The following is a 16,812-nucleotide window of genomic DNA, read 5'->3' as shown; positions in this document are numbered from 1 at the left end:
TTCGGAAGTTTCTAGGATTAGTTAACTTCAGTAGAGAGTTTATCATGAATATGGCAGGAATTGCCAAACCATTGTATGATCTTTTAAAAGGTTCACAATTGCAGGACACGTTACTCTGGACAGATGTAACTGAGCAAGCATGGGTTCAGCTTAAACGGGAACTCAGCCGAGCCCCAACATTAGCTGCACCTGTGATAGATTCACCTTATATCATACAGTGTCATACAGGGAAAGAATCTATTTCTGCAGTGCTTTTGCAAAAACAATACAAAGAAGAGAGGATATTGGGATACTTCTCTCGCTTAATGACACCAGTTGAGAAGGGGATGTATGAATGTGTTAAACAATTAATGGCTATTAATTGGGCTTTAGAAGCAATGGAACACATAATAGGATTTGGGACTATTATAATCCAAACACCACATACACCTTTAAAACTTCTCCAGTCCTGCACAGACATGGCAGTACATTCTGCTAGATTAGCTCAGTGGGTATTAAAATTACAGGATCGACTCTTAACGGTAGAGAGTAGCACAAAATTTGTTTTACCTGAGCTAATTAATTTTTCTGGGACTCCTCATGATTGTCAGGAAGCAGTAGAGGAAGAGGCATGGTCTCCATTCTCCAAACAAATGAAGCCGGACGGAGTGTCATTGTTTGTAGATGGGGCACGCTTTTTCTATGAAGGGCCGTACAAAACAGGTTTTGCTATTTTGAATCCTGACACGCAAGAAGTCTGGAAATATAGACTTCCTGGAGGGATGTCAGCTCAAAGGGCAGAATTAGAGGCAGTTAAGAAAGCCATCAATATGGGTTATGAACACTGTAACATCTTTAGTGATAGTGGGTATGTAGTTAAATCACTTACACTACATTTACCTGTATGGTCCAAGCGTGGTATGGTGGACTCTCAAAATAAACCATTGGTTCATGGTGTAATATTGCAAGAACTCTTTGATCAAGCTGCTAAAACACCTGACAGGTGTAGTATCATAAAGGTTAAAGCGCACCAGGTCACAAAAGATTATGAGTCTATCAATAACAATCTCGTAGACAAAGCTGCTCGAGAAGCTGCTTTGGTAGGAAAATTGTTATATCCTGAACACATAATTCTTGCAGTTACCCTTAAAAGAGAAACACTAGGGGAACCAGTTGCAGATTTAAAGCTATTGCAACAACAGCAGGAATCTATGTTAAAAAGGGACTATACACTACATAAAGAAACAGGCTTATGGGGATCCATAAGAGATGATGGTACTTTCTGTCCATATGTTCCAAAAGGGATCTTAAAGGAACTCATTCAATTCAATCACTGTCAATTGGGTCATATAGGAATTCAATCTTTAAAAGAAATTATCATGGCTAAATTTGAGGGTGAAAATATTGAAAAAAGGTGTCAGGAAGTATGTGAGGAATGCTTAATTTGTGCTCAATTCAATCCAAGGCCCAAAGGACAGAGACCTGTATTACAGCGAGTGCCTTTGGCAGGTGGTCCCTGGGAATCTATTCAAATTGATTTCATAGGTCCTTTACCAGCAGCTCCAGGAGGGCTACAGTATTGTCTTGTAATAGTGGATATATTCTCCAAATGGGTAGAAGCTATTCCACTAACCAACAATACTGCTCTAAGCACAGCCAAAGCTTTGTGGAAAGAAGTGTTTTCAGTTTGGGGATTTCCAAGAGTAATTGAATCAGATAATGGGCCACATTTCATAGGTGAAATTATGAAACATTTATGTTCCCTGCTGGGGATCCAGCAGCGGTTTCATGTCCCATATCATCCGCAGTCAGCTGGGATAGTTGAAAGAATGAATAGAACATTGAAATCAAGACTTAAAAAGATGTTAGCAGAATATGGCAAACATTGGGTTAATCATTTACCAGGAGTTCTTATGTCTATTCGAGTAACACCCAATGCAAGAACACAGTTAACTCCTCATGAGTTAATGACTGGAAGGCGGATGCCTTTAGTTTTTCCATCAGAACCTCAAGTTTCGGGACCATTAAAGATGGCCACCGAGCATACTCAATGGTTATCTGTATTGCAAGGTCAGTTAGCTAAACTTTTACATTTTGCGGCAGAAAACATGGCTCCCAGAGAAAATGGGGATGTAAAAGTAAATCCAGCTTATAAGTTTCTTCCAGGAATGAAAGTTATGGTAAAAACTTTCAGGAAACCTGGCCCATGGCATGCAGGTTGGGAAGGACCTTATATTATTCTTAAGAAAATGGGTCAAACTGTTCTACAAATACAACGTGTTAATACCAAACCAAAAGCAAGTGCTTCAATGTTGGTACATATTGATCAATGTAAACTAGTTCTGAAGGTCAAGGGTTAAAGAACAATGATACTGTTTTATTTTTTTATGTTACAGATGACTTTTAACATTGGACAATGGACTGTACGACCATTTGGATATGAAGCATTTATGATGCAGGAAGGGTATGAGCGAATTCCTGATTCAGAACAATGTTCAGATTAATTCATTCCAAAGAAACTTTTACCAAAGAAAGAAGCACAACAACGGAAGATCTGGAACTGGGGGATCTCAGTATACAGAACAATGACATTATTATTATTATTATTATTATTATTATTATTGTGCAGCACAGTGGTTTCTTTGGGGACAGCAATGGAATGTGAAGAACGAACTAAGTTTGTTGAGTGTATGAAATATCCTTATGAGTGTGTCTTAACAGGAGTTCTAAGTGATAAAAGCAATGATACACGGTTTTGTAGAAGGATAGGAGGGGTTAATCAAATAATCCAGGGAGTAGTAAAAGTGAATAATATGGAATGTTGGAGGTTTAATAGGACAAAACTAGTGATAATTAGGTTAAACATGACAAAAACAAATACTAACATTTGGGCAGACTATGATTCTCAAGCCAATTGTTTGGTTATAAGAAATGATACTTACAGTATCAAAGAGGGGCTTGATGAAATAAGTTTAGTTATATATTTTATATATTAAAAGTAGAATAGCAATACAAGTATATACACATGTATTATATGTATTCAGCACCCAACAGGTTAACATGTTATCAGTCCAACATGCTTCTTTTATGAAAGGCTCATGGTCAGCTTGGAAATCAGGGTTCACATGTGGTTATAATTGTATAAACATTCCTTAGGTATCAATGTCTATGTGTCTCGGGTTCCTGTCTGCCAGCAGAAGGTCCCTAGGGTTTTACCTCCAGAGGAAATCAGTCTGTTTAATCAGGAGAGAAAGAGACATTGATTGATGAGTTCTTTGTTCAGAAAAGTATAAGAATCATGGGTAATGTAGTTTAAACTACTATCCTTCTGTATTTTCAACTGACAAGTAAGAGTATGTATGTATCTTTGCTATGTAAAAGCTTATTGAAGATTGAAAGCTGATTGAAGAATAAACTACTGATATATTTGAACTGAAACTGAGTCCTGATTTTCTGAAGAAGAAACTTTTGTAACATCTGGTACCAGATCTAACACCAGAAAAAATGGAAATGGACCGGGCCCACAAAGCCCTGGGCCCCAAATCTACAGACCCCAAGAGGGCGAGGGACGTCTTAATAAGACTGCATTACTACTTAACAAAAGAAAAAGTTCTAACAGCCAGTAGAGTAAAGGGTAACGGGCAATTTCGAAACACACACACAGAAATTTACAGCGAACTATCCAAGGCTACAATAGATCGGCGACGAGAATTGAAACCCCTGACACAAAAATTAAAGTGTAGCGAAGGGAGAAAAAACGGAGCACTAGATCCACACTGGCAATGCCAGAAAAAGTGCAAGGATGCGTTCCCAAATTAAAAATTGTTTAATGAATCAAGAACATAGATACACACCAACGCGTTTCGGACTATTACTAGTCCTTTATCAAGGTGATTAAATACTTACCCCCTTGGAGTGTTATTTATATGAATTAAGAACCCATCCACACCAATCGCTGACACTTCCGCATGTGTCACGTGGTCGGGACGTCGAGCGTCATCGCGTACGGACGCGATACACCACGTGTGCGGAACCGGCCAGGAAATACAAGGGAAACAGCCGGGACCAAGATGGAGCATTAGACAATGCCCACAAGTGCCCACCGCTAACTCCCAAGCCGTATCCGAGTGCGGAGCCTCAGCACGCCCATGTATGTGACGTCATCACGTCACGCTACGTGATTATGACTAGGATACGTCATAAATTGAAAATTTAAAAAAAAACTTTATTAAACCGAAAAACTCCCAGAGGGCAATACCAAGGAAAAAAGACATTTAAAAGTTAAAATAACTACAAAAAGTAGTACAAGACACAATAAAAAAACAATTAAATAAATTGTTGAGAAGAATAAACAACCTTTGATATTGAGCATACAGTAGATATCATTGTAACGAAGGTGGTGCATAGGGTATTGCGATATCATTTAAATAAACTCTAAGATATTAAGTTACCAATAAATAACCTTGAAGATTCAAAATAAATTATCAAAACCCAATGCACCTAAGGAAAGTGATATGAGACTGAAAAAGAGTGATTACGTATTTAAAGTTGTTAATAGAGTTTGTGCAATATCAGTCATGTCTGATAAATAAAATATATCAAATTCATCATACAATATATCATACATTAAGAAATATAAAGTGACATGAGAGAAAGTACACAAGTGTTCTACACTCTAAAAAGGACAATCTGTAATCAGCTATTAAGAGTTGCTATTGAGATTGTGCAACATCCTCATGTCAAATAATAAGTAATGACATAATATTACCTGGATAAGAATACATAATTATTGCACAATCCATACTGAGAAATCTGTAATATTTAACAACAACTTCAGAAAAATTAAATAAGTAACAACACTTCAAGAGGCATGAGCAATGGATAGCAGGAAAGATTTTATGTATCAAACAGAAGGGGTCCTATGTCCCAATCAGAGTTTAGACCGTGCGGGATACGTGTCTGCAACGTAAAGATCCAATATAGTTCTCTTTTGTTTAGAATATTCAATCTATTTCCCCCTCTAACAGGGTTTGGTATATGTTCTATACCTTGGCACGTTAAGGTGTTAATATTTCCCAAACTGCAATTTGTAAAGTGATAGGACACTGGGTGATTGATATCTTTTTTAGCAATAAGACGTAAATGTTCAAGTATCCGAACCTTTAAACATCTTATTGTGCGTCCTATGTATTGCTTTCCGCAACCACATTTGAGTAAATAAACTACATAAGTGGTGTCGCAGTTGATGAAGGACTTTATCCGAAAAGTATTTTTTGTTTTAAATAAACTAAAAAGTCCTTCATCAACTGCCCCACGTGATGCCAGGGAGCCAATAGGGCTTAGGATCTCTCTGCAGAAAGAATACATTTCGCGCGCTGAGCCCACGCTAGTTAGTTGGACCTGGGAGCAGGAAGGGGAAGGAAGGGTGCAGGGAGTGAGTGAAGCTCCTGCACCAAATAAGGTCCCCCATATCCCAGGTAGGCCCCAACTCCCCACCAGGCTAGTGGGTAATTGCTAAGGGACGGCCCTAGGTGTGTGTGTTATGCTGTCTTGTCAAAGTCACGGCTGTCAGTGCTGTGAGGTCTGACAAGAAGGCATCGTGTGTTTGTGCAGCACGTTTGCTGCAAGTACCAAGTAGGTGGCAGTGCGTTACTGCAGGTGCTAGGTAATTGTTAGAGTCAGGACCGGGAAGAGCTAGGGGAACGGAGCAGGTCAGTAACCCCTTAGGCCCCAGATAGGTTCTCACTCCCCAGTTTGTGGTGCTATAGGGACAGGCCCTAGGTTAGGGATCCTGTCACAGTAGCGCTAATGTTAGATAGGGACACAGCGGACGCTGCGCTCTCTAAGAGAAGATTTGAGCTCAGGTCTGTGCCCACAGAGACTATCTCCAGGGTGGGATCGCCCCTGGCGGACCCCAGGCAAGGAACCACAGGATCAGACGGAGTCACCGAGCGACAGATCCTTTTCGAAGTGCTTGCAGGCCCGAGTGCAGGAGCGCTCGGCAGGTACCCCATAAGTGCACCAACAAATCCTAACATCCTCATAACACATAGTGGCAGCGCTGACCACGGGACAAAGGGGTTGGGCTGTGGGCACCGTGTGGGGGTGTTATAATATGTCGATGTAATAGGTTTCTTATGTTCCTAAGTAAAAGTATTAGTTATCATACCTATGGTGTGTGAGTATTTGTATGTGTCCTGCGAGGAACAATTCCTGCTCTGCTAGGAACCATCGCAGGTGGAGGCGCTGCACCGAGTACAGGGTTACTCATAATATAATGGCCCAGGTTCCCCGTGGCGGAAGCTCAACCCTCCTGTGAGCCAAGCAGGTAAAGCACCACACCTGGTAACACTGTATGTTCTCCGCACCCACACTATATCTGCGATTGGGTGGGGTGGATTACCCGTTACACCCAGAAGACAGCTCGCGATTCCTGAGAGGACTGGGTCTATCCCACACAGACGACGGAGCAGCCCCTGGGGATGCAGAGAGCGAACGGAATCAACAGCCGCAGACGAGAATGCCGAGGACCTCACCGAGAATAGCCACGCAGAGGATCCCGGCCGGCAAGGAATGAGGGATTCCACCACTAAAACAACCAGCTCCCGCGATTCCCAGCTGACCACTACGACCGCACCTAGACAACAAGCGCCTCTCAAGTTAAACGGAGGCACCATTGGTCTATCGACGATCCTGGGACCGCTCTGAAGGTACCGGAGGCTTGGAGAGACTCCCTCGCCCCCCCTCCTCCTCCTTCCCTGGCCCTTGCCCACCCACTCTGGGCCCGGTTCTGCCCCCCTCCCGCTCCCCGCTCCCCGCTCATACCGATGTCCGCAGACGCATCTCTCACCGGCCCTGCCCCCATCGAGCCCAGCTGAGCAAACCAGCTGTCTGACGCTTACGCGTCCTAGTCTCGCCCTCTCACCCTCTTCCTGTGGAGGGGGACACAGTGCTGGAGATATGCCCCGTAAGCATAGATCTACCGCCGCTTCGGGGGGTGCTGGTCGGCGGGTGGGGGGGGGGGGGGTGCTGGACTTGAGTTAATTCCCCGACATAGAGGGGTCTCGGTGGGTTTGGATGGGAGCTCGGAGGGTCCCGCAAGGAATTAAGCGAGACTGAGCCCTCGGAGATGTCCCAGAGGGACACAAGAAATAAAAGGGAGCAACCAATGGAGGAACGAACGAGGACTCAGGTTGTACAATGTACATTTATATGCTTTGCGACTTCTCCCTTCAAATTAATAGTGAATTTAGGCTAAAATGTTTCTATGATCCCTATAACTAAGTTAAGATAAAGTAAAGTTGGTATTAGGTAGTTCATGTTAACAAAACACTGTAAATGTCAAAATCTGTTCTATATGCTGAACAATTTTAATCCTCTGGCTCCACCTTGTGGTGAATTCAAGAATTGAGGATAATGCTGGGACTCTCATGAAGAGAGAACTAGAAGGAAAAAAAAAGGAAAATGATTAAAAACCAGATGTTCATAATGTCCAGAAATAACTCAACTCTATGCTAGGCCTAAGTACTTAAATACCCGGTACCAATGTCTTGTTCTATATTAGATTATATTGTTTCAGGTTTAACTTAAAGTCTAAATACTAAGTTCTCCAGAATGGGAAAAGTCTCTCATAGGAAAATCTATGACATTTTTATCAAGTTATCAAACTTATTGCAAATGTCAAAATACAGTATGCTTTATTTGGTGTGCAACGGTAATTCCTGGGCACCACCTTGTGCTGAATTCTAGAAATGTTGATCCTGCCAGGACTTTTACATAGAGAAGGGAACTAGAGGAAATAGAAAAGGAAATAAATAAATTTCAGATACCTATAGTGTTTAAAATAATAACTAAATCCTATGTTAAACCTAAATATTTCATTCCCTGTTGCCAATATCCTGTTTTATATTATATCACGCTGTTGTTATACAATGCCCTGCACAGTTCTGATTGGCTATATGGATACCCCAGGGGGGCTCCAGGTGTTCCCAAATGGGTACCGAGACGTGACACATCGAGAAGTCTCCAGTGGGCACTATGCCCAACTCTCTCACCCTTAGCGTGGTGAGGGTCACTATGCCCAACTCTCTCACCCTTAGCGTGGTGAGGGACACTATGCCCAACTCTCTCACCCTTAGCGTGGTGAGGGACACTATGCCCAACTCTCTCACCCTTAGCGTGGTGAGGGACACTATGCCCAACTCTCTCACCCTTAGCGTGGTGAGGGACACTATGCCCAACTCTCTCACCCTTAGCGTGGTGAGGGTCACTATGTTGGTGCGCAGTTATCGCCCACTTTCTCTTTTCTTTTTCCTTTCTACTACTCTTCTTCCCCTCCCTCCCCAGTTGCCCACTCCTCCCCTCCCCTTCCCAGCCCCCCCCCCCAGTACTGACCAACGAGGGACCAGAGGAATTAGAGACACAGACACCAATTCTGCACAAGGATTTCACCCAGGCAAATACACAATGGAAGAGCATAGGCCACCCTGGGAAAGTGGAGGGACCACAAGGCCTCATCCAATTTAAAAAAAATGGCCAATAAAACAACACTAAAACTAGTATCACTAAATGTAAAGGGGCTGAACTCTGTAATAAAGAGAAAACTTGCCCTACAAGAACTCAAGAAAACAAATGGAGATATTCTATTCCTCCAAGAGACCCACTTTAACACTATAACCCCCCCAAACACCTTCAAAAGAATTTATCCCCAAGCATATTATGCGTCCTGCACAGCAAAAAAAAGAGGGGTAGCTATACTCTTCAAACACAATATCCCATTCACTTTAAACAAAGAGGTTTCAGACCCAGAGGGCAGGTACCTAATTCTGTATGGAACCCCCTCAGGGGTAGAAATAACCCTAGTAAATGTGTTCTCCCATAATGAAGGCCAAGCGAAGTTTCTGAGAGATGTATGCGATAGTATATCCCCCCAACCCAAAACTACACTAATCCTGGTAGGAGATATGAACATGATTGCAGTCCCAGAGCAAGACAGAACAAGCACGCAAGGAACCCCTCACCCACGCTCCACAGAAAAAATGCTAGAGAATTTAGAAACATATTAAAAGAGTTCTCACTCACTGACATTTGGAGGGTGCAACACCAGGGTCAGCGGGATTACTCGTTCTTTTCACCCCCACATCAGACCTATTCGAGGATTGACTACTTTCTGGGTACCAAAGACATTTTACAGGAATCCTCCCAGTCAGATATTTTCCTGGAACCAGGGTCACGAATGATGTATGATTAGTTCCAGTAAGCTCAACTCATGTCCTCCCTCTTCCAAAGCATGACAAGTCCTTAATGTCTTTCTTAATTTTATTGCTGGATTAGAAAACACAGGAACTTGTGGGTGTAGTGTAGGCAGAGAGTGCTTCTCTATGTGGGATGCTTCTATGAGGTTGGACTATGGTAAGAGAGAAAGGCCTTACCAGGGGTGGATGCAGACAGGTCTGTACTCACTGTAATCTAGGGTGGAAAAGAAAGTGAGGGGCAGGGGTCACACTAAAGGTTGAGTGGGACTGCACTAACTGTCAGCAAAAGACAGGGGAGAACATGGGAAAGTCCATTAACTGGGAGGACTGGAGAAGCTGCAGTAGCAGTTCACTGATTATGTGCTCAGAGGCAAAAAATGCAACATTGTTGCATGTTACACAGGCACAGTGTGTGTATGTGGAGCCAATGCCTGCAGCTGAACTTAAGGAGCTGACAAGCAGAAGGGGGGTCGGGCAGGAATGTGATTCTTGTTCCATGACACTCCCCGTCTGGTATCTGGAGATACCACTATATAACTGGAATATGTGGAACATATGTGCAATGCATAACAAAGATAACATCACATTCTCAAACAATGCAACAGTCCATGTCCACATAGCGATGTGACACCGGCCGGTATCGCTGGTATCAAGGTCCCTTGGCCAAGGTTCTTTGGCAAAGGATGCAGGGTGGATGCACAGCTCCAGGTTTGCTGGTTGCACCACAATGTCTTTGTATAAAAGTCTCTGGCACTGTTTCCTTTTAGTCTTGTGAGAGAACAGTCCTTTTGTCTCTGTAGTTTCACCCACAGAGTGTATCCCCTTGTAGGTATACCAGCCGTGGCAGCCTGTTGCTCTATCACCTGGCGTTTGGCAGAAGGAGAGGGCTTTTGGCTCCTTGTGGGAGCGGATTACTGTCCCTGGAAAACTGGTTGTCGAATGTAATCCAATAAAGGGGGCGTCGTTCAGGGAGACTCCCTGAAGCTGAGCGCTGGGGTTGAACATTACCCGGATTTGATCGGGTTCCTGAGGGTGGTAGGCCCCAGGTGATTGGAGGTACCGACATTCTTTGCCTTCCTCCATTAGAGGTGCTGGCTTTGCGTGGCCGGTAAAGAATATCTTCTGGATGAAGACCACAAAGTTGTTTTTGGTCTCTGGTTCCCTTTGTGGGCCGCAGAGGTGCGAGGTGAACCTAGAGATGGCATGTTCTCCATTGTTTGGGAAGCGCCTCCTTGGTGAACGGAATGGTAGCGGAGTCACCCGACTGCTTAGTCCGTCTTTAGAGAGCTCCTTGACAGTTAACCTCGGGAATCCTCTATCTTCCCTCGAGGGTGTTTGTTTGTCATCGTTCCTTGTTGTCTGGAACGCTGTGCACCGTAGTTCATCGGTACATTTCTCTTGCACGAGAACATCTCCGCGTAGTTTGGTGAAACGCTTTTGTGTTTCTTTGTTGACTGCCATCGGGAGGTTGTTTTCTCCCTGGACAGGACGAAGAACAGTCTCTTTTGTCCTTGTAAATCCTTTTGGGAAATGTCTCTGCAACTGTCCCCTTTTACGTGTTTGAACGAACAGTCCTTTTGACACTGTGGCTTCGCCTGTGGGGCGCAATCTTTTGCGGCTATGCCAGCCGTGGCAATTGGTTGCTCTGTTGCTTGATACTCTGTGGAGAGGAACAACTGTACGTCTTAATTGTGCCCTTGCTCGCGGGAGTATTGTCTGATTGTTTGTTGTTTTTAGGACGATCCCTTTATCGGTCACCTTTGGGAGGTTACTCTCTTCCTTCGGTGGAGTCGACTCATCATCCTTGGCTGTCTGGACTGCTGAGCATCCTAAGCCATTGTCGCATCCCATCGGCGTGAGGATGTCTTTGTTGGTCTCAGGGGTATGACCTTGTCTTTCCTCTTCCCTTGGCCCTTCGGTCACTTGGAGATGGCCAAGACATGGTTCAGAGAGAGATGTGTGTCCACATTCTGTCACCTCCGTTCTGCGGGCATCAACGTAGTCTTGCCCGTGCTCTCTGTTAGTGCACGAGTTGCCCACTATCACCCATCCTAGGTCGAGTCTTTGGGCGTATGGCGCGTTGTGGGGTCCGTTGTGCTGTTTACGGACTTTATGTACCCTCATGATGTCCCTACCGAGCAGCAGCAGGATCTTGGCGTCTTGTTCCACCGGCCGGATGTGGTTGGCTATTCCTTTGAGGTGGGGGTAATGGAGTGCCACGTCTGGTGTGGGTATCTCGTCCCTGTTTGTGGTCATGTGGTTGCACTCGATGAGTGTGGGAAGGGGCATGTTCACTTTGCCGTCTATTGAGCATATGGTGTAGCCGTTCACTCTTCTCCCTGTGGTCTCCATTTGCCCTGCGCACGTTCTGAGAGTGTAAGGAAAGGCACCATCTTGTATGTTAAACATGTCGAAGAACTCTGACCTGACCAGTGATCGGTTGCTCTGGTCGTCGAGGATTGCGTACATCCGAATAGCCTTCTCAGGTTGTCCCTGGGGGTGCACTGCGACAAGGCATATTTTGGAGCAGGACATTTTGTCACCTTCTTTTCCGCAAACCTCAGTGCGCTGAGATGTGACGGATGTTGACTCTCCTTCTTCTTTCTCCCCGCCATGCTCCGCTATGGAGGATGGGTTCTTGAGTTGGTGGAGTGTCATCGCCTCTGGGTGTAACGCTGTCACGTGCTTGTCACTCTCGCACACTGTGCATTTGATCTCTTCCTTACAGTCCCTGGCTAGATGGGTCGTGGAACCGCAGCACTTGAAGCAAACTCCGAATTCTCCAAGTAACCTCTTGCGTTCCTCTAGGGACTTCATCCTGAACCCAAAGCACTTGTTGAGTGGGTGTGGCTTCTTGTGTATGGGACATTCCCTGTTTGGGTCCCTTGGTTCCTTGTCTCCGGCGACCGACTGATCGGGAGTAGTTTGGGCCGTGGGAGGCACGTCCGTCCTGCGGGCCGAGATGGGTGTTTGGGGGTTACCATATCTCGTCGCTGGTCTCTCGTTCTTCGGGCTGCTTGCACTGTATGTGGTTTGCGCACCTAAGATGAAACTGGGATCGTTTCTTGTCTTTGCCGCTTCGCAGATGAAGCTCACGAAGAATGAGAATGGGGGGAAGACAACCTGCTTCTCCCTTTTGTATTTGGAACCTTGTGAAAGCCACCTTTCTTGGAGGTTGAAGGGTAGCTTCTCCAGGATGGGTCTCACTCCACGAGCTGAATCTAGGGCGTTGAGACCTATTAAGGAATGGTCTTTCCTTGCGAACTCCAGTTCTTGCAGCAGGTCTCCAAGATCTCGTAACTTCGAGTAGTCTTTACTCGTGATCTTGGGGAAGCTCTCGATTCTTTTGAAGAGTGAATCCTCGACTGCTTCAGGGCTGCCATAGGACTCTTCTAGCCTTTCCCACACTAGGTCAAGACCTACTTGGGGTTGATGCGCGTTTGCCGTCCGAAGTCTTTGCGCTTGCTCCCTGGATACGTTCCCCAGGAACTTGACTAACAGGTTGAGCTCTTCCCTTGCTGAGAAGTCCAAGCTGTCGATTGCGTCTTTGAACGTGAACTTCCACGTCCGGTAGTTCTCAGGGCGGTCGTCGAAGCTGATGAGTCCTGCGTGCACCAAGTCGCGCCGGATCATGTACTTGGCTATGTCTGTCAGACCTGAGACATCGGCGCGTTTGCCCCGTTCTGAGGTAGTTGCTGGGACGGTCTGTGCGGTCGCCTCTTCCTTGGCGTGGACGCGTGATGGCTGCTGGCTAGTGTGAGGGGCTGTTTTCTCCCGCGTGGGTGTACCTGGATTGCGAGCCTGTGGTGGTGCATCCGTGTGCGCGCTGGCGTGTGGATCACTCTTGTGGCTGTGGCTATCCCAGGCAGCATGTGCCATTGCAGGAACGGCATCTTCTCCTCGTGGGCCTAGCAGGTCTTCGGTATCTGTGGAGTCGCTCCATCCGTGTTGAGATGGTGCGCTGGTGTTTACACTGAAGAGGCTCCTTACGTAGTCTTCAGTGCGTTGGGCTGGATCCTCTGAAGCTATCCGTCTGTACGGTAGCTCCCCGCCGTCCTGTCTCGCAGCTGCTTCTAGGACTTCGGCTTGGGCTATGGCGGCAGCGGCGTCCTCTTCTTTGCTTAGAGCCTCTAGATCCGCGTCTAATTCGGCCTTTCTACGCGCATTGGCAGCGGCGGTGGTAGCCGCGGCGGCATTGGCAGCGGCGGTGGTAGCAGCGGCGGCGGCATTGGCAGCGGCGGCAGTAGCAGCGGCGGCGGCATTGGCAGCGGAGGCGGACTGCTCCTCCTCTTCTATGCGCGCCTTTTCTGCCCTTACGGCTGCCTGTCTCCGACCATATTCGGCCCTGGCACGTGCGGCCTCTGCTGTGGCTCGCGCCTTGGTAGCGCTCGCGCTTGCGCTAGACGCGTGAGATTGCACTGATCTTGCTGACCTTGATGAGTGTCTGGATGTGCTTGAGCGCTGCGATGCAGTTTCCAGCAAAAGGTCTTTTCTCACGCTTTGAGCGTCTGTGATGGCGGCCCGCACGCGGCTGTCACGTGCAAGATCAATGTTATTTTGTAAGTCTCTTTCTTGCAGGCTTTCGCCGGTGTTGGTTCTGGTCAAGTAGGTGATGTATGTTTCTGACAGCCCTTGGTAGCACGAGTGATCAGACTTTATTTGAATAATTGCCTGCGCGAGCTGTTGTGCATTATCGCCAATACTAACGACATTGCGTAACTCCAATGCGGTTGTTTCCCAGGCCAACTCTAATTTAGCGCGGTGCGCTTCAATGTCGCTCTCATATTTTTCGCGGCCCTTTTGTGTCAGTGTGACTGTCCGTTTGGGCCTTGCGCCTGCCTGCGCCTGTTGCAGATGCGCAGCGGTCTCTGTGTCTGAGAGATCGCTTTCCTGCGTGATGTCTGGTGAGGCTCTGAGTTCTGCCATGCTGTAGGTGTGTGTAGGCCTTTTGCCAGTGCGTGTGGCGTGCGGTCTTTTACCTTGTCAGCGTAGGGCGTCTGTCTCAGATAGTGCTGAGCGGTGTCCTGCAGCGTGCAGCGTTGGGGTAGCTGTACTTACAGGTGTAGTACTCCTCACTGTGGGGCTGAGCAGCGGGTGGACTCAGACAGAGAAAAAGGCAGTTAGGTTTGTGTGTACAGTCTGTTTGCAAAGCTGCTGCCTTGTGTGCAGGGACTATTCTGTATAGCATAAAGTCTTTGAGTAGTAGCTGCTGTGTGATTCCCCAACACAGGTCTTTGTTTTACTGTTCTGTTTAAACTGCTGCTTGTTTTTTCAGAAAGCTGTAGCAGTTTGCTGTATAGCTGTGTAGAGCTGCACTTTTGTAGCATGAAGGCTGTGAGTGATAGCTTCTGCGTAGACCTCTAATACACGGTCTCTCTCTTACTTTCCTGGAACCAGGGTCACGAATGATGTATGATTAGTTCCAGTAAGCTCAACTCATGTCCTCCCTCTTCCAAAGCATGACAAGTCCTTAATGTCTTTCTTAATTTTATTGCTGGATTAGAAAACACAGGAACTTGTGGGTGTAGTGTAGGCAGAGAGTGCTTCTCTATGTGGGATGCTTCTATGAGGTTGGACTATGGTAAGAGAGAAAGGCCTTACCAGGGGTGGATGCAGACAGGTCTGTACTCACTGTAATCTAGGGTGGAAAAGAAAGTGAGGGGCAGGGGTCACACTAAAGGTTGAGTGGGACTGCACTAACTGTCAGCAAAAGACAGGGGAGAACATGGGAAAGTCCATTAACTGGGAGGACTGGAGAAGCTGCAGTAGCAGTTCACTGATTATGTGCTCAGAGGCAAAAAATGCAACATTGTTGCATGTTACACAGGCACAGTGTGTGTATGTGGAGCCAATGCCTGCAGCTGAACTTAAGGAGCTGACAAGCAGAAGGGGGGTCGGGCAGGAATGTGATTCTTGTTCCATGACAGATATAGGAGCTATATCATGGTCAGATCACGCTCCGGTGTCACTGGTACTCTCTCTCCCCTTCTATAAAAACAATCAATATAATTGGAAGCTAAACGAATCACTGCTAAATCCATTGGATGTAGAGATTGATATTAAACAAAAGCTCAGAGAATATTTTATGATGAATAAGGGCTCAGAAGAGTCACCAGCAATGTTATGGGAAGCCCATAAGGCCACACTAAGAGGAGCTATCATTTCCATAGCATCACACAAGAAAAAAGCTAAGCAAAAATTATATAGTGAATTAGCTAAGAAAGCACAACTCCTGGAAAAAAAACACAAAAACAACCCCTCAAAAAAACTACTTAAATTATTAGACAAAACCAGATATGAATTTAAACAGATTCAACTAGATGAAGTGGAGAGAGTGTTGAGGTGGACCAAGCAAAAGTACTATGATAAAGCCGACAAAGCCGACCGACTATTAGCGTCCAAACTTAGAGGTCTGAGAACCAAATTGCAAATCACAGCTTTCCAAACTAGGTCAGGAGCAAAAACATACAATGAAAAGAAAATAGCAAAGGAATTCTCTGACTTCTATTCTAAATTGTATAAACTAAATTTCCCAAAGAATCGAACCTCTGGATCGGAAGCCATTTCCAGGTATTTGGAGAAATGTAAACTTCCTGAACTATCGGATAAAAATATTCTAGAAATGAAAAAAGATATAACACAGGAAGAACTATTAGAAGCCATTGCCCAATTGAAAGCTAGCAAAACGCCGGGCCCAGATGGATTCTCAAATCAGTACTATAAAAAATTTAAGATGGTGTTAGCCTCGTACATGCTAGATGTATTTAACTCGTTTCTAGAGGGAGCGGCCATACCACCATCAATGTCCAAAACAAATCTAGCAATTATACACAAGGAAGGGAGAGATGCACTACAGTGTGGTAACTATCGCCCCATAGCCCTCCTTAATTCGGACTTAAAACTTTTCAGCAAAATTCTAGCAAACAGACTTACCCCAATACTACCCAGTTTAATCCATATAGACCAGGTCGGGTTTGTCTCGGGTAGACAAGCCTCAGACAATACTAAAAAAATTATCAATCTTATAGACCATGTACATCTCTCAAACACGAAGACTATCCTGCTGAGTCTAGATGCTGAAAAAGCATTCGACAGGATAAGATGGGACTTTTTAGATCAAACACTGACTACATTTAGATTTAGGGGCCAGTATTTAGAGGGGATCAGAGCTCTCTACAAAACTCCCAGAGCTGTAGTGAAACTCCCAGGAGGGGACTCAAATCCTATAAAAATAAATAATGGTACCCGACCTGCTGTAATAGAAATACATGTAAACTGTGCTATCTGATTTTCAGGCACAAGGTGGCGTGGTGAGCACCAAAGCCAGCACTGAGTATGGGAGGTCTGCTGTATAGTATGGGTATCTATTTCAAGCTCTCGTCTCCGTAACCGCAAGTCAATTGAATAAGTGGCTTGCGGTCAGACTTGAAGGGCTTTACCGATACAATGTATCCGTACCTTGTTCGCTCGCAGAACTTGAAAGGCAGAAAGTCAATGGCCGTGAGAAGTAGGTCAATTGATGTGGGAACTGGGTGAACTTGAGTTCCCACAAGAAAGCCTTTTCAATGAAGCGGACTAA

General features: G+C 45.5%; 1 protein-coding gene across 1 annotated transcript in view; it reads left to right on the top strand.

Annotated features, from left to right (window-relative positions):
* Positions 1-6,177, top strand: part of LOC142491243 (ecto-ADP-ribosyltransferase 5-like) — a 35,179-nt gene extending 29,002 nt beyond the window's left edge. The window contains exon 5 of the mRNA XM_075593517.1: positions 5,858-6,177. The gene's annotated coding sequence lies outside the window, so the exon portion shown is untranslated. The remainder of the gene's footprint in view (positions 1-5,857) is intronic.
* The last annotated feature ends 10,635 nt before the right edge of the window (positions 6,178-16,812 follow it).

The sequence above is a fragment of the Ascaphus truei genome, chromosome 3 (genome assembly GCF_040206685.1).
Source record: "Ascaphus truei isolate aAscTru1 chromosome 3, aAscTru1.hap1, whole genome shotgun sequence".
NCBI classification, from domain to species: domain Eukaryota; kingdom Metazoa; phylum Chordata; class Amphibia; order Anura; family Ascaphidae; genus Ascaphus; species Ascaphus truei.
The sequence above is the reverse complement of the archived record's forward strand: the minus strand, read 5'-3'. Positions and strand labels throughout refer to the sequence as shown.